The sequence below is a fragment of the Podarcis erhardii genome (genome assembly GCF_964252035.2).
Source record: "Podarcis erhardii genome assembly, chromosome: 3".
NCBI lineage: Eukaryota > Metazoa > Chordata > Lepidosauria > Squamata > Lacertidae > Podarcis > Podarcis erhardii.
In genome coordinates, this window is record NC_138507.1 from 79,222,366 (window position 1) to 79,240,774 (window position 18,409).

Sequence of the window (18,409 nt, forward strand, 5' to 3'; positions counted from 1 at the left end):
ACTTTGGATTCAGCTGTATAGCTGCAAATAAAATGTTTTAAGTGTGTTTTAAGTGCAATATACACTGTGACACTAGATGCCGATGGTGAGCCTTATGAAAAATTCAATGTACATATTTTTAAAAACGGTTTTTAAAAAAAGCATTTTCAGAATGTTTTTTATCTGTGTGTAGTTTCCACCTTTGTTTGGGTGTGGCATAGTCAAATGCCATCATTATTTTAAAATAAATAAATAAATAAATAAATAAATAAATAAATAAATAAATAAATATTTGAACAAACTGGGTGTAGGAGAAGTTCAAAGCTGCATAACCAGAAATTCTGAACTAGTCTATTATAGCTAACTTATTCCCCCTACACTCTATTTGCCAAAAGAATGTCCAACAATCTCATTCCACCTCCTTGTCTGGATTCAACTTCAGTTATGTTCCCAACTGTATTCAAGCCCTAAAGACAATAGCTTGATTGAAGTGCAGGGCGTGGTAAATTAAGTAAGTAAGTATTCGGAAATATAACTATGGAAATTAATGGGATGCTTTCAGTCTGCCGGTCTCTGAACCTTTCCAAACAGATCTCTTATAGGTGTGTTCTAGCATTTTTGGTTGCAAAACTGCAGTGAACCTTCCACACTACTGTTGTTGTTGTTGTTGACAACAACCTGACTTACTGAGAACTTATGTCTATAGCCAATGAAGATTTCTCAATTAGCATAAGGATAGTATCAACCAATGTATTTCTGTTTACAAATGCTTTGAACCAGATGTTCAGATGTTAAAGGAGCCAGAAATATGCACCCAAAGACTGAAATAATCAGTTCCAATGAACTGTAGTACATGCACACTTAATTTATAATAGAATAAAGACAGTGCTGGGCTAGGAGCCAAACTTCCCATTTTCAAAACCAGTGCTTGGCTGTTATGCTCAAGCAGCAGCAGATTATTAGTCCAGTTCAGCAGAGCATCTGTGAAGTTTAACTCCTGCATTCTTAAAACACTGCAACTTTTGCAGCCTGATCCTATGCAAAGTTAGGAATGCATATAAATACATTTAAATCAGTATGTTTTAACTGAAACCATAATTTCCAAAGGTTTGCACCTGTACTTTAATAGACTCGTCTGCACTGGGAAACTTGTTCTAAATATAAATCAATTCTGCTGTTTCTGCACCGGGGCATATGCTACTTAGAAACAAGAACTAAGCAAATAGTTGAAAGAGAGAAATTCTGAGCCAGTTTCAACTTCTGAAATATTTTTTGAAAAATTGTTAATGAAGTCAACATTTGAAAAAGACTGCTGGTCCAGTATCATGCAATTTTATGTATTTGCAGAAAGTATTACAGAAGGTGCATTGCAATGTTCTTCGTCTACCTTCCTTTTTCTCTAGCGTATATCAGACTTGTGCAAGGTGATTATATCAGTTATCATGATATGTATGTTCATTTGATCACATTGCTCAAAGCAATGCTTCATACGAATATGTTTTCAGATATATTTAGTTTCATTTTTTTGTTGTTTTTTTAAATAGCAGGCATTAAGGATTTGCAGTGAGGCATGCAACCTTTCACAAATGAGACCAACAGTAGTAGATCAGACTAAGTTTCCATCTAGTCCAGCATTCCCTTTCTTACAGTGGCCAGACAGATGTTTCTTGGAATCCCATAAGCAGGGCATGAAGTAGTAGCCCTTCCCTCACTGTTGCTCCATGAATCCTCCACAAATTTGTTTAATACCCTTTTAAAGCCATGTAAGGCAGTGGCCACTATTACAAGTTTGTGGCTGTAACTTCCATAAATTAATTATGTGTTATGTGAAGACGTACTTTCCTTTGTTTGTCCTGAATCCTGCTGGCCTACTGCCAATCCATTTCATCAAGTGGATACAAATTCGAGGAGGAAAAACGAACACACACTTTATGCTTATTTTTCAGAGCATCTGCGTTCACAGATCTGTGGGCGCATGCTTGGAAGGTAAGATTAATGCTGGGGCATATTTGCCAGTACGCATTATGAAAGGCATCCAAATATCTGTAAATTTGATGTTTAATTTAGTTCCTCTTCTCGGTCTGTGATGTTGCATAAGCTTCTCATGTAAAGCAAGCTGCCAAACCCTGGCAATCTAACCCTTTACGGAAAAGTCTGCTATGACAATGCTGTTTCTGCTCGCGGTTTCTTTTAGTGTTTGGGGAAGGAAGACTCTGCAGTTACTAGTAATAATGAAACTCACTCTGCATATGCTTCAGTGCACTTTATTGTTATTCAGTCATTACTTCTGTTGAAAAATTATTCTTTTCTAGACACATATTTCTTTGTCTCATCATTACTCAGTTTAAGTGTGACCAGTGTTGTCTTATACAATGTAACGTGCATGCATGTGTATTTACATTTACTTCCCTTGTCTTTTAATCTGTGCCTCACCTCCCAGTTTCTGTTACCTGGTCCTATCTCATTGCATTCTCCTATAGTTCAGGCTAGATTGTGGTCACCTTATCAGTATCCACCAAATCCCTAGACTGACCTACACATGTCCAGAAATGTCCTTCTTTAAATCTATAATGCACACTTGATCATATGATCAAGGTCTGTTCTTCCTTCCAAAATAGGGAAGAGAAACAAAATGTCTCAAAGAATATATATGAAAAAGAGCTGTAGAGGCTATTCTGCTTTGAAGAATGAAACACAGGCATATTAACACATAATATGCCAACTAATATGCCCATGCTAATAACACATGCTAATGATTAACAGACAATAACACATGTTTTAAAACAAGGGGATATTATTTCATGATTCAGCCTTTTGCCCTATTATTATACTTCTGTTACTCTGCAATATTTTATTGAGTGCATCCTATTTGATATGTTTAGAAGGCTGATAGACCCTATTTTTAAGTTTTCTATCATGGATTAAATTGATTCTTTAAATAAACTGAGAGACAGGCACATTTTCCCTCACCAAGTGGACTTCCTAGTTGTTTATAAAAGATTTATCCTTCAAGTTTCTTTCATCTGCACAGCTATCTTTACTAATAGTGATTTCCCCCCATTCCCCCCAAAATGCAAAGAAATTTGATTGGGCATCAAATATTCATCTATGGGAAATGAACAATGTAGAGAAATTACAGGCTAGCCCAGCTAGTGGAACAAATACCTGCCAAATGATTTTTAAATGTTGTACTTCCCATACATTTTGCACAATGTTTAATTGTTAATTATCTTGCAAAATGCAAAGGAGGTTTAACTTTTTAAAAATGTTAATGTACGTGCAGCAGAATTCTGCAGGAAGTACAATTCTAAATGAAGAAGAATATACATTTTCATCATAGGTCATCTCTTCTGGATGGCCTGGATTTGAATAACCTTGATACAGTAATGAGAAATTATTGCTTTTCTTTCTTTCTTTCTTTCTTTCTTTCTTTCTTTCTTTCTTTCTTTCTTTCTTTCTTTCTTTCTTTCTCTGACAGAAAACATTATACTATAGCGATATATTTTGCACAATGTTTAATTGTTAATTATCTTGCAAAATGCAAAGGAGGTTTAACTTTTTAAAAATGTTAATGTACGTGCAGCAGAATTCTGCAGGAAGTACAATTCTAAATGAAGAAGAATATACATTTTCATCATAGGTCATCTCTTCTGGATGGCCTGGATTTGAATAACCTTGATACAGTAATGAGAAATTATTGCTTTTCTTTCTTTCTTTCTTTCTTTCTTTCTTTCTTTCTTTCTTTCTTTCTTTCTTTCTTTCTCTGACAGAAAACATTATACTATAGCGATATAACAATGGAAAGAGATCCTGGGTGCAAAAATTCTCGATGGCATGGGCAGACTAATATGTGCATAGCACATTCCTACAAATAATTCTATCTACATACCACTCATGTGTAAAGCAAGCACTCTGGTAACAGGTGGTGGTAACAAACATCTCCCATAAGGCTCTCTAAAATGTGGGCGAGTACTAAAGGAATGCACAAGCTTGTCATAAAGATAGGTCTTCAACTAACCATCTCCCAGATAGGCTGTGTATTCTCAAGGCTTTTCATCAGATCGTATTGCATCCTGCAAAGTGCAATGCCTTAAGTTCAGAAAAGGACCCAACTTTTATTAACAGGATCAGTATGCTATGAGCTACGGGCCTGTGAGTATGCTACCCAATACAGGCATATCTCACTTTATTGTGCTTTGCTTTATTATTGCATTTCACAGATATTGCTCCTTACAAGGATGTGGGTGAAGCTGCAAGTAGCCTGGCTGCTTCCAGGGGAAGGAAGCTACCTGCCACCAGCACCCCTCTTCTAAACACAGGAGTGGAGTTGGCTAGGGTTGGAGCTGGGTTTTTCCTCTTCCGCCCAGCAACAAAGGGTTCTGAGCCTATTAGACTATACCAGTGGTGGCCAAACTTGGTCCTCCAGCTCTTTTGGGACTACAATTCCCATCATCCCTGACCACTGGTCCTGTTAGCTAGGGGTGATGGGAGTTGTAGTCCAAAAACAGCTGGAGGGCCAAGTTTGGCCATGACTGGACTACACAGTGTAGTGTAAATATCTCTGAAGTGTGCCTGTATATTAGATGCTTAAATTCTCTTGCTCAGCTGAAATTCTTATAGTAAAAGAAAAATAATGAGGAATTATTGTAAGTCACATATCAAAATTCCCCTCCCCACATCTTTGTCAGCTCAATTTTCTTAAAAGAGAGAGAGAGAGAGAGAGGTATATATGTATTTAAATACATACTATCTGATTGTACTACCCATATGCCAAATTCACACAACAAGGGACCAGTCTCACCACTGCCAACCTTTGCAGGAGGCGAGTCTGAAGAACTAAGACAGATAATAGTGGCGAGAGTTGATGTACCAGGCTTGAGGATGTGGACAAGGTGCTTGGATTGGTCAGGGTGATCACTTTTGCTCCAGACCTTTGCTTCTCTTGGCTGATAAAAACCAGCAGAGAGGGAACAGCTAGCTGGGCCAGGGAGGTGATCGGTGCCTCTTTACGAGAGGGGGTGATCCCTGCCTGTTTGAAGGAGACAGTGGTTACTTAAGAAGCCGTTACTTAAGAAACCTTCCCTGGATTCAGAAAACCTAACCAACAACTGGCCAGTTGCTAATCTCCCTTTCCAGAGTAAGGTTCTGTAGCAAGAGTTTGTAGACCAGATCCAGGTGCTTTTGGAAGAAACTGATTTTCTGGATCCATTTCAATTGGGGTTTAGGCTCGGTTTTGGCACAGAAACTGCTCCCGTCGCCCTGTATGATGACCTCTGTTGAGAGAGAGATAAGAGAAACCTGTCCCTGTTAATTCTTCTTGACCTCTCAGCAGCTTTCAATACCATGGTATCCTTCTGGAGTGACTGTCCAAACTAGGGGTGGATGGCACTGCTTTGCGGTGGTTCCAGTTCTACTTGGATGGCTGTTCCCAGAGGATGTTGCTTGGGAAATGCTTTTCAGCCCCGTGGAACCTTCAATGCGTTATACATAGGGCTGTCTCTGAAGATGGTTTGGAAACTTCACCTAGAGCAAAATTCAGTGGCCAGGTTGCTCGCTGGAGCAAGATGGTTTGAGCATATTACTGATTCTGGTCCAACTGCGCTGGCTACCAATTAGTTTCTGTGCCCAATTCATAGTGCTGGTTTTGACCTATAAAGCCTTAAGTGGCTCAGGACCTCAATACCTCAAGGATTGCCTCTTTCCATATGAACCTACCCGGACCCTGAGATCATCTTGAAGTTAAATCCTTCAAAGACAGAGGTCTTCTGGCTGGGGCGGGACGATATGGGATTGAGGGGGCAACTCCCATCTCTTGCGGGGGTGCAATTAGTGCCAGCACCGTCCGTTAAGAGTTTGGGTGTAATCTTTGATACCTCCCTTTCTATGGAGGCGCAGATTACAGCTATAACAAAGGCGGCATTTTTTCATCTCCGCCAAGCTAAGCAGTTGGCCCCTTACCTCTCTCGCCCTGACCTAGCCACTGTGATCCACGCGACGGTCACCTCCAGACTGGATTATTGTAACTCGCTCTATGTGGGGCTGCCCTTGAGACTGACCCAGAAACTCCAGCGGGTGCAGAATGCCGCGGCGAGACTCCTTATGGGGTCTTCGCTGCGAGATCACATTCATCCGGTACTATACCAGCTGCACTGGCTCCCGGTGGAGTACAGGATCAGGTTTAAGGTGCTGGTGTTAACCTTTAAAGCCCTATATGGCCTAGGACCCTCGTACCTACGGGACCGCCTCTCCTGGTATGCCCCACAGAGAAACCTACGGTCTGCAAATAATAACATCCTCAAGGTCCCAGGCCTCAGAGAGGTTAGGCTGGCCTCAACTAGAGCCAGGGCCTTCTCGGCTGCGGCTCCAATCTGGTGGAACGCTCTGTCACAAGAGACTAGGGCCCTGCGGGACCTGACATCTTTCCGTAGGGCCTGCAAGACAGAGTTGTTCCACCAGGCCTTTGGTCAGGGCGCAGCCTGACTCCCTCCTCTGGCAACCTGCACAGAATTTTGCTTAATCGGTTGCCATTAATTTGATTTTAATTAATTTTTATAATGAAATATTTTTAGAATGTGTGATTATTTGATTGTTTGATTATTTGATTATCATTAGCCGCCCTGAGCCTGGCTTCGGCTGGGGAGGGCGGGATATAAATAAAATTTATTATTATTATTATTATTATTATTATTATTATTATCTTCTGAGGCCCTTCTTCGTGTGCCTCCTCCTTGAGAGGTCTGGAGGGTGGCAACCCGAGAAGGGGCCTTCTCTGCAGTGGCTCCCCGTCTGTGGAATGCTCTCCCCAGGGAAGTTTGCCTGTTGCCTCCATTATACACCTTTAGGTGCCAGGCAAAAAACATTCCTTTTTAACCAGACCTTTGGTTGATTGACATCCTATGCCGTTTTAAAATGTGTTGGGGTTTTTTTGGGGGGGGGAGGGAGGGTACTGGGTTGTATGTATTTTGTGGTTTTATACTTTGATTTTATTCTGTGAACCACCCTGAGACCTCCAGGTATAGGGCAATATATTAATATTAACAACAACAACAACAACAACAACAACAACAACAACAACAACAACAACATACAAAATAAAACCAACAAATTGCTGGGTAAAGATGGCATTCACAGGAGACATCTCAAGGAACTCAAATGTGAAATTGCTGATCTTCTAACAAAAATATGTAACTTGTCTCTTGGATCAGCCACTATACCCAAGGACTGGAAAGTAGCCAATATAATGCCCTGAACTCTTGAAAAGGGTAGAGCAGAAACTGAGTTAGACAATACAAGTCTTCCTGCAAGTGGTAAGCTGACAGCTTGAGAACTCTTTGGTTTCCTTCTTCCTTGACTGACTCCACAAGGATTGTTTAGGGCTTTTATGAGAGGCAATAGAAATTTCAGGATAATGGACATAATTTACATTACTTGGTGTCCTTGAAACTATTGCCTCTTAACTGTGGCACACCCTGAGAACTACCATGCATTCTTATTTACCAGGATGTTAAATCCTGTAAACATTCCTTTACTAAAATAAACAGCCAACAGACCTGCCAAAGATTGGCTCATTTGGGTAACTGAATTAGTTATACTCCCAGCCACCTTTTGATTACAGTATGTATCTTTGTTCTTTGTAGACGTTTTCATAGGCTCCTTTGTTGCAGGTTTCCCTGAAACAATTTCGAAACCTTTGCAAATGCTGTTTCCACCCTTTAAAAACTAGCAGTCATATTTATATTCTAGATAGCTACTAAAAACAAACAAACCAAAGCAAAAGAGAACTACGGTCCCAGCTGCGAAAGGTGGACCCTGTGGGATGTGATCCTGTATTGCCATCAGAAAGAAGCCACAGGAAGTTTATCCAACCCCTGTCAAATTTAAATCTGAAATGCGTCTTTGCAAAATGCCATCATGATGTTCATGCTGTATGACAGGCAAGAGTTCATCTTCTCAGTTTCTTTGGAAAAGAGATTAGGAAAGTAAAATATAAATACTAGTAATGGGATTAGGTCTGTTTTTATTCACTGTCTATGCTAAATCATTGGTGATATGACAAATTAAATGCTATATATTTATATTTTATAATTTAGTTAAAAGAGAGCATATAAAAGCTTAACTGAAGATGAAGTATGAGTCACCGGTATCAGAACACTTTATAAGTAAATATTTATTCATAATACATCCATGCTTACAGGTTCCAAATGAAACTGGAGTGTCTTTGTACTAGACTAGATGTTCATTTTGAACATGCCAGAAACCAACAGTTACCTGAAATAGAAAGGTGAAGTGAGGGACAGCATGTTATCCGTATATTTCATATTGGAACTGAGTTGAAAGCAGTGTCAGGCACAGAATACAAATGTCAAAGATTTTAGTGTAAAGCTCAGAATACAATGCTACAGCACAATTCTTACGGCAAAGTTTAGTCCAAGAACACTAGACTGTTCCTCTGTATGGCTTTTTTCAGAAGATAACAAAAATAAAACACAAATGGGAAGTTGTAGGAGTCCTGCTGCTCAAATGTATTATTCTGACTCACTTTTTAAATACATGCCAGTGCTTTTCTTATCATGGCTTTGTCAAGACTCTGACATATGATTTGTTTCTGTGCTGATAATAATTTAACTATCACATAGTGCTGATTCTTGTTGGTGGTAATGGTAGGACTTCTCTTGACTTTTGTCCGTAACAATCTGCTTATCTTTTTATTTGAGGGCTACAAAATATTCTGTCATCATAGTCAACCTGGAGGACCAAGGCATAGATTCTTTGAAGTCCACTCTAATTAAGAGCTAATTAAAAGCTAATCCCACATTGGGACGCCAGGTAGGACTGGAGAGTTGCTCTGCAAAGGAATCCCTCTGTTTTTAATTTGATTTTAAAAAGGAACAAAGAACTCAAGATTTCTTGTAAGCAACACAAGCAAGTAACCAATACCATTAAGCAGTTGCAAAGAAAATGAAGCAGGGAGATTATATTTTTGGCCTTTAGTAAACTCCAACTACAGTTTCAGGCTCTGATTCTGGCTGTGAAGGAGGCACCCATAATAGCCGTAGGGATGGATGCCTATCTCCTGCCTAGCCCTGCAGGCTCTATTAGTGAGAGGTACTGGCATTGCCTCATCTCTCCGCCTGCAAAAGGAAGCCTCTTAAAACCCCTTAACTTGGATTGAAGTTTCATTAGCTCCACCCCTTTGCCAATTCCCATTAGGGAAGCTGCCAACTGCTGCCTTGTAACTCTTAAATAGGTCAGCAGGGCAACATTCCAAAGTGGGAGCAGCTGCTGTCTCCAGAGCAGCAGTAAGTAGGGCTCCCACACTAGCCATTCTTGTTCAGCTCAGAATCTATTTTTCTCCATTCACAGTTACTTCTCAGGCTGAGCCAAAATGTGCACACATGCCCTCCAGCTTTGCCACCCTCTTTCCACAATGTGAAGTTGGGACTGCACTTTGCTCAGTCACGGGAGGTTGATACCAGTAAGGAACTTATCCTTGGTGGCTAGAAATAGTAGGTTCTGCCAATTTCAGTTCCCCCGATTTTTTTATTTTTCCATGTAAATTCAATTGTCCACATTTTGCAGCAATTTGTGATTTTTAAAAAAGCCTCGTAAAATTCATCAGCATTTTAGTGTAAACTGCTCAAAATAAATGCATTTCATATGCACTTTTGACTGATGTAAACATTTTTGCAAGTAATTCCCCCAGATACAATGCATTATTGTATATTGTTTTCACTAATATAAATATGTTTTTGTAAACACTGGTTTGAGAATTATATTGCAATATTTGGATAATTGCAAATTTTGAAGGCTATATAGCTTCTGCTTTGCATATCATTTTGAAAAGTGCGGATTTGGTAAATTTGGCTTCAGATAAGACCTGAATTGAATTTCTTCCCCATCCCTACTGGTGGCATAGCATAACACTGAATCTAGCAACATCCAGTCACCATTCCATTACTCCAACATCCCCTAACCTTGGAACAGGATGAATGGTCCTCACCGATGAGCTTCATGATGATGCTACATCAACACATAGCATTGTTATTTTCATGAAGCTAGTCAGAGTAAGGACAGTTCTTTCTGCTCTCACTCTGGAGCAAGGGTGAGGAACCTCAGGCCAGGGGCCAAACACAACCCTTTATGCATCTGTATCTGCCTTTCAGGATTCCCCAGGCTACACCTCCTCAGCTCTGCACTCCTCTCCCCAAGCCACACCCCTCACTGGCCTCTTCTTTGCACACTCCTTGGGTGCTTTTGCCTTGCTAGAATGTGTCCCTGAACCCTGATAATACTTCTTGCTTGCCTGGGTGAAGGGCAGAGAGGGATGTGAGTGTAGAAACTAGCCTATCTATAAAGATCAAGTATAAAATCTCTACTCCAACCGCTTTGGCCTTTGGCCACCTCTTCCACTGCCATGTAGCCCTCAAGATGAAAAAGGTTCCTCACTTCTGATCTAGGTATTCTTTGAGTGGGGGGAGCAAGTGAGAACTGCCATAAACCAAAAGACCTAACACAAGTATGGGGTGTTGAACCAAGGCTACATTTTATTCAATATAGGTTTCAGTAGAGGGTAAACATTGTATGTGAGCAGCAATACTTGAACTCAATGAGGGCAAGCTACCTTGCTCAGGGCACTTGCATCCATTTTTCATTACCCTTTACTTGAGTCTTCTTCTCCCCACCACCAGGGCTACACAACTCATGGCGGACGAGATTGGGCACCCCAAATATGTTCCATATCCAGCCCCACAGGTTGCACAGCCAAGAGGGGCTGGGCTCCAGATCTGCCCCTCAGCTCCAAAGGTATCTAATGGTGCCCACCTGCTCATCTGACAACCCTTCCATCACTCATAACCACCTGCCAAATGTGACCAAATTAGCCACACTCACCACCCTGCACTCATAAGGTGCAGTACAGAGCAGGCAAAAAAGAAAGAAAGAAAACCCTGCCCACAGAAACCAATGTGTGGAGAAGCAAATAATCCCTACTGAGTCCTGCAGTGATATGTATCAAGACCTGCTCTGCAACCCAGGGTGGGCCAGGTGGGTGCCAGAAAAGAAGGGGAGGTGGGGAGTAGCCTTCCAAGCCATGCCCCGGCACTGAGAGTAGCATGCAGACACAGCCCACATCACGGACCCTGCCCCGTCTCCCCCACATAACTCCAACTTGGAGTAGGGGAACAGTTTCAAATGTTTCTAATGAAGCAAAAGAAGCTATTTGAGGAAGGATTAAGTGAGAAATCAAAATGCATGTGTGCAATGTATTCGTACCTAGAGAGGTTTCTGGATTGCAACCTAGAAAGTGAAATCTAATGAAAGCAAGTATTTAAAAATAGGCTATGCAGATACAATGATCAGTTTTTAATTCTGTGTTGTTGTGGAGTGTGGAATGGAATGTTGTAACATGTGTTCCCTTTAAGTTACCGGTCTCTATATTCTGTTAGGTCAAAAATCATTGACTTCACTGGCACCCATATCAGCAAGTATAATATCAGCAACCTTTTCAGCAACAAATGGCTAGAGCTGAAATTCAGAAGCTTTGCCTGAACTGGATATTCATCTGTGAGTGACAACTAAGGAGAAGTATTCACCATATTTGGCAATAGAGTGTAACTCAAAAGAAAGCTGTAGCGTATAAAGATTGTAGTCTCTCTTTATGCTCCATGTCTCTGTACCAGCAAACATAGTACAATTGCTGGCATCTAGAGAGTAATAATTCCTTAAGCCACATAAACTGACTTTTCCTGCAGAGAGAAATGGCAAAAATAAAGTCTTGGTTTGTGTTTCATCACACTGATTAGTCATGCATTTTCATTGCACACTTCTTTCTAACAGCGGGGAGTTAGTTTTGACTCTTGTCCAACCAGAATTAATAGACCATTTAAAAATGTTTAAAGAAAATTAAAATAGGAAAAACAGAAGCTGTGTGCAATTAAATTCTTAACTTTGTTTTTAGTAATAATTCTTATTTCTCCAAATTGTTTACTTTCTATTAAGTAGGTGACTCATTTCATCTATCTGACTAGTTTCATTGGTCTATCTATATTTAAAGGTGTGTGCACAATATTTATGAGATTTTAGTAATATATTAATCTGGAATAAAATCACTAATGGCTTGTGTATGGATTGTAAGAATAAGAAAAGTATTTAAGAAAACCCAGATGGATATTAACATGGATGTTTGGGCTTGCCTAGTATTTTTACCCCACTGCTCAGCTGAACAAAAAATTCCCAGAGCAGAATACAAAGTTTAAAAATAGGATGGTCCCTGCCCCCAGACTTACATTCTAAAAGACACACTTTTATGCTGCTTGCACAGCAAAAACAACATGGGGGCAGCACTTACGATTTACTGGTCTTTGCAGCTTCAGCAGGCAGTGTGATTCTCTAGTGTTTTACACCCTAGAGGTGCACTCCATTGTCTCTTGAGACAGACAAATGCTAACAACTTCCACAACACATTGTGTAGATTTGAAGTGGAAGAATTGTAGTGGCAGCCAAGAATCCATATGTGAACAACATTGTGACACCCATGCAGTCCTTTGGTTAATGTCACAACTACACAGTACATTCAAGTTGTTTGTTCTTCCAGAGCATTCTTAGGAAACCATTAACTGTGAAGAATGCTGTGCCAATGGTATGCACACACTTTTTTATAAACCGCTTGAAAGTTTTACCACAATTAAGTGATATATAAAGCTTGTGAAATTAAAAAAAAAAAAATTGATAGTACAGAGAGACAGTTAATCTGACAAAGGGAGGAAGGTGAACCCCATTGACAATTTATTTGTTTTGGAGGTATGCGCCACATGTTAGCTTCTTCCTTAGCAATGACTTCTTTTCCCTAGCCCTTTATTACTGTTGTCATTAGTTATCCCAATACCCTCTGCTTTCTCCCTCAGTTTTCCCACACTGCAGTAGGTATGAATAAGTGAAGGACAAAACAACACAGAGAGTGAAACATTAAACTAAAAAGAAAGGTCATCCTATTTTATTTACAGTAGTTATTAATAGAAACAGATGGCAATGTTTATATGTATGGTTACTTAATAAGCCAGGTTATTGCCTTCGTGTTGCTTTACTTAGGAATGCTCACCATACTGTTACTGTCACTTTTGAACACCAGTGGGGAATTTAGGTTCCCCCAGGTACAGTGGTCCACTTGGGCAGGTGGGCAGGGCTTCAGCTACCTACCAATTACCTGGTGCCACTGTGATATCAAGTGACCCCATTTTTCCCTTTGTAGCAGAATAATCAAGCCATGCTATAAGGGAAAATCCAACCCCAGGCTTGGATTAGTTTCTGCCTATCACCTGATTGGCTGTGCTAGGCTGTGCTACTACTCACTTGCGTATGAGACTTCAAACCCTGCTGTGCCAATCACAGCAGGCTTGCTCTCATTGCCAATCAACTGATTGACAGTAACAGCAAACCTCCCCTGCCAATGAGCAATAGGGAGCACACTTCAAGGCTGCCTCCTAATTTGCTTGATGTCCTCTGCCTGACTCCCACTTCCACCTCTTCTTCCAGCTCATAACAGCCTCTCTCAGCAGTCCCCCCCCCCCAGAACCCACCTTTTATTCTCTAGCAACCCACCACCCCTATCCCACCTCGGGTTAAGAACTTAATTCATTCCAGAGGTCCGTTCTTAACCTGAAACGGTTCTTAACCTGAAGCACCACTTTAGCTAATAGGGCCTCCTGCTGCCGTCGCATCGCCGGAGCACAATTTCTGTTCTCATCCTGAAGCAAAGTTGTTAACCCGAGGTAATATTTCTGGGTTAGCGGAGTCTGTAACCTGAAGCGTCTGTAACCTGAAGTGTATGTAACCCAAGGTACCACTGTAATTTCAATTTGGGTGGAAATCTGCTCTTTCATTGCCCTATATCTAATAGGATAAAGCAGAACCCCCACCAGGTGATCCATTTTTGATCCATCTTGTCTGTTTATAGAGACAAAACCTTATTCCCAGAACCATCCAGAGCCAGTGTGGTGTAGTGGTTAAGAGCGGTAGTCTCGTAATCTGGGGAACCGGGTCCGCGTCTCCGCTCCTCCACATGCAGCTGCTGGGTGACCTTGGGCCAGTCACACTTCTTTGAAGTCTCTCAGCCTCACTCACCTCACAGAGTGTTTGTTGTGGGGGAGGAAGGGAAAGGAGAATGTTAGCCGCTTTGAGACTCCTGAAGGGGAGTGAAAGGTGGGATATCAAATCCAAACTCTTCTTCTTCTTCTTCTTCATCCATGGTTTGACACATTGCAAAGGACAGCTAAAACTTTCACTCAGGCTCCCTGCTGATGCACTGTATCTCCACAGCTCTTACAAGAAATTCAGAAAGGGGCTGGAGGAGCTCCCATATGAGGAAAGGCTGCAGTATTTGGGACTTCTAAGTTTAGAGAGCATCTTAAAAAGCAGAGACATCACCTTGCCAACAAAGGTCTGTATAGTTAAAGCCAAGGTTTTCCCAGTAGTGATGTATGGAAGTGAGAGCTGGACCATAATGAAGGCTGATCGCCGGAGAATTGATGCTTTTGAATTATGGTAATGGAGGAGACTCTTGAGAGTCCCATGGACTGCAAGAAGATCAAACCTATCCATTCTTAAGGAAATCAGCCCTGAGTGCTCACTGGAAGGGCAGATCGTGAAGCTGAGGCTCCAATATTTTGGCCACCTCATGAGAAGAGAAGACTCCCTAGAAAAGACCCTGATGTTGGGAAAGATGGAGGGCACAAGCAGAAGGGGACGACAGAGGACGAGATGGTTGGACAGTGTTCTCGAAGATATGAACATGAGTTTGACCAAACTGCGGGAGGCAGTGGAAGACAGGAGTGCCTGGCGTGCTCTGGTCCATGGGGTCATAAAGAGTTGGACACGACTAAATGATTAAACAACAACAACAAGTTTAGAGAAAAGGTGATTAAGAGGTGACACAATACAAGTTTATAAAATTATGCATGGAATGGAGAAAAGAGGTAGAGAAAGGTTCCCCCCTCCTCTTGTGACACTAGAACATGGACATTCAATGAAGTTGAATGTTGAAAGAATCAGGATTGATAAAGGAATGTACATTTTGATGTGTCACCTAGGTAAACTACGGAACTTGCTCCCACAAGAGGCAATAATAGCTACTAACCTGGATGGCTATCAAAGAAGATTAGACAAATTAATGGAGGATAAGACTACCAGTGACCACTAGACATGATAGCTATGCTCTTCCTCCACCGCTGGAGGCAGTAGGTTTTCAAATACTGTTGCTGAAAACCGCAGGAAGGGAGAATGCCCTTGTGTTCTGGTCCTGCTTGCAGGCTTCCTATAGGCATCTGGTTGGCCACTACGGGAATAAGAACTGGACTACATGGGCCATTGGCCCAGATCCTCCAAGTGCCCCTATTTTCTAGAGACATCCCTGATTTAGAGAAGTCGTCCCGGTTTCTGATTTGATCTTGAAATATCCCACTTTTCCTTAGGATGTCCCTATTTTCATTGGAGAAATATTGGAGGATATGGAGTTATCCAACCCCTAAGCCATTTGAAGGCAATCCTTTATAGGGAAGTTTTCTTTTTCAAAAAGTTTGATGTTTTTTATGTTTTTATATATGTTGGAAGCTCCCCAAAGTGGCTGGGGCAACCCAGTAAGATGTATGGGAGATAAATAGTAAAATCATTATGAAATGGGACGTCCATCGGAGAAATGTTGGAGGGTATATGGCCTAATCTTGGAGGCTGTGTTTAGGTTTTTATTTAGGGCTTTTAACTTGTTGGAAATGGTCAGTGAACGTGGTTTTAGGAGCTGCTTTTATTGCCTGTGTTGCAGCTGTTTTTTTAAATTGTGGTTTTGTTGTTAGCTCTGCTGCAGAAATGTGGTATATACATTTAAAAAAAGAAATGGCAGCCCAAATCTGCCCAAAGCTTTCCTCAAGCCACCTCAGAACTGCTTCAGAGATTTGGAATCTCTTCTTCCCAACACTTCATGTTACCATTTTTCTCCAAAACATCCAAGGTCACAGTCTATCTTTCACCTACATCCGTTTATTTCTGAGGCATAGTTTCTTTAAAAACAAAACAAAAACCTGTTCACCATTGAAGATTGAAGGGAAAGAATTAAGCTCAGTTTTGGCAGTTTTCCTTCTAAATTTTCCTTTGAAGAGCAATCTGTTTTTTTCCAGTGGAGATCATCTCACAGTCACGGAAAATATTTTTAGGCAGAGGCTTGAATCACAGCATAGTTACAAGGTAGCAATTAATATCACTAACCATACTTAAGTTACCTTTGAAAGTTATTTAGATTTACAGCAGGAAGCAGCAGCATCCACTTCAGTTTATTCAATGTCCTTCTTCAGTCTATTGCTTGGGTGGAATGGGGAGCAAATCCATTTGTTCTTGCCGCTTGTGGAGTTCCTAGTAACATCGCTGTAAGGTACAGTTTAATCATATCAGCAGACATCAATAGGATGCAGACCTGACACCACAATTAGAAAGAGAGATCATTAAATGCAATTAAATTATATATTCTGTCAGCATGGGTAAGACAGTAATTATAATGCCTTTGAAGGAGATCAAGAAACAAATACTTACTGCACAGTGGTGGCTGATGTTGGTGTCTTTTATGTATTGATTTGGGGGTGGAGGGAAGTAGCTTTTCTGGTTCTGTCTCTTTTTTTGTTCTTTTGAAGTTGTAACTAACCATTTTGTGTTGTGCCACATCATCATGGTAGCCATTTAGTGACTGGTAGCCATACCACTTTTTCAAAATCCCAAATATGCCCACTGAACCCAAAAGGTTGGTGACCCATGTTTAATGAGGATAATGGGGAATATACTGTGGTTTTGGTGAATGCATTGGGTATGCATCTAGTCTCAAGCAGCCTGCCTGCTGGTTGATCGGTAAAGTGGATCGATCCTGAGTAGACCCAACAGGGCTGCCAGCCAGAAGGTTTCTATAGCCCATGGTTCCTGAGTGAAATTCCGGGCAAAGTAAAACTTTCTTGGACTTGTGTATCGGGGTACCTGATGTCTAATGATACACTCCAATGACTTATCCTCCAAAAGTTGTGACATTTGCTGTGAAAGCCTGCAGACCGGCCAATTTGTCAGCAGGAAAAAATCCTCCTTGGCCCTGAATGCAAGTATTCTATAGCAAGGTCCACCAGCCTGCCCTATTACCTTCAGTCAGGACCACAAAGAAACAGGGTGGGCGGGTGGGAAAGCCAGAGGCAATCCAGGAGAGAGGGGCCCCTGGGTGCAGCTTGCTCTTATGAGGGCTGCAACCAGCCCCCCCCCCCGATTGGCTCATTCAAATGGGCTTTTGGTGCCAACCCATCTGACCAAAGAGGGAGGCTCTGTATCCCTCCAATGACTGAAGTAGTCAGAAAATGGCCATGCACAGAACCACCGCCACACCAGACCACAAACTCTACTCACTAGAGTTCAGAGGAGTCTTTTAATTCAGACAACTCTTTTAATTACAGATTGCATAGGTTTGGAATGATTAGTGCGGCATTCAACTAAGTTTTACTCAGAGCAAACCCATTAAAATTAATGGACCTAACTTAGACATGTTCATTAATTTAATTGGGTCTACTCCGAGTAAGAGAGTCATGGTTTCCATTGTTCCACTGCTTTTAATAAGTTGGATTTATTTTTTCTTGTTTGAAGTTCAGCTTTATATTCTACCCATAGAGTTCAGAGACCTTGTGACTACTACAGCCAACTGTGATTTAGAACTTCTTTTCTTTCTCAGAAATAAGTTTTAAAATATCTTGCTTACTTTTAAAAAAGAAATCAGCTCCATAAGAGCCTTTCTTCCTAAGAAAGTCAGTGCTGTCAGAATTTCTGTTTGTTATCCCTCTTCTTCTTTTTAGTGCGCCAGAGAAAACATTTAAAGAATGGATGCTAAACACTTCTCAGGCATTCCCAGCTAGCACAGATACATGATTTTAATGTTTGGATATAAGAATATTGCTACGTTTGTTGTCTGGGTTCATCCAGGGGGCTGTTTAAGCTTTACGTATACATTGTTTTAGCAAGAGCTTTCTTTTTACTCAAAAGTATATGATTTGTAATATGATGGCGTCTTGCATCTTTCTCACGTCACTTTTTAAAAATCTTTTGGATAAAACATTTTTAGAATCTGAAGGTATCAAGCAGTCCCATGTTAAGACAACTAAACACTGAAAAAATCTTCAGAGTCCTAAAATATAGTAAATATTGTCAAAGTAGCTTGACATGGACATATTCTATTCATTATTGGCTCTGAATTTGCTCTTCTGCCTCTTCCAAGTTTCTGACATAGAAGGTGTTGGTTGACTCTATTGTGTCTTTATGGAAAAATGAGTTACGGCAGGGAAATTGTGCTGTTAGTTTTTCTTCCTCTTACTTGATGTCATTAGAATAAGTGAAAACCAAATCTATTTTGAAAAAGAGAATAAAAAGA

At 40.8% G+C, this 18,409-nt stretch overlaps 1 protein-coding gene across 4 annotated transcripts in view; it reads left to right on the forward strand.

Moving 5' to 3' along the window:
* The window catches only part of CHRM3 (cholinergic receptor muscarinic 3), a 230,554-nt gene that overhangs the window by 104,331 nt on the left and 107,814 nt on the right, over positions 1 to 18,409 (forward strand). Inside the window, exons 1-2 of one of the 4 annotated variants that reach the window (XM_081856358.1) lie at positions 1,337 to 1,403; positions 8,694 to 8,805. The exons of the other annotated variants lie outside the window; for them this stretch is intronic. The gene's annotated coding sequence lies outside the window, so the exon portion shown is untranslated. Of the gene's footprint in view, positions 1 to 1,336; positions 1,404 to 8,693; positions 8,806 to 18,409 lie in introns of those variants that run through there. 4 annotated transcript variants of the gene reach the window in all.